The sequence below is a fragment of the Lathamus discolor genome, chromosome 2 (assembly GCF_037157495.1).
Source record: "Lathamus discolor isolate bLatDis1 chromosome 2, bLatDis1.hap1, whole genome shotgun sequence".
Lineage (NCBI taxonomy): Eukaryota > Metazoa > Chordata > Aves > Psittaciformes > Psittacidae > Lathamus > Lathamus discolor.
Genome location: NC_088885.1, coordinates 115,459,944 through 115,460,227, shown reverse-complemented (window position 1 = coordinate 115,460,227; position 284 = coordinate 115,459,944).

Below are 284 nucleotides of genomic sequence, written 5' to 3'. Positions count from 1 at the left end.
GTTCTCCAGTCAGGAGCTGCATGGACAGAATTTCAGACCAACTTGGTATGTAAGACAGTAAATACCATAAATCAAAACCTTTGTCCTTTCATCAACGATTAACTTACCTTCCTTTTCTTGTCCAGTAAGCAAAATTTGTCATTACTATATCACAATAACTAACTTTATTTTAACTATTTGTAAGCACTGCTCTGAGAAAAAGTATTGGACACAAATTGAAATACAGGATGAAAATGGAAGTACAGAGGAAACGGACACACTGAAATACAGAAAATGACATTGAA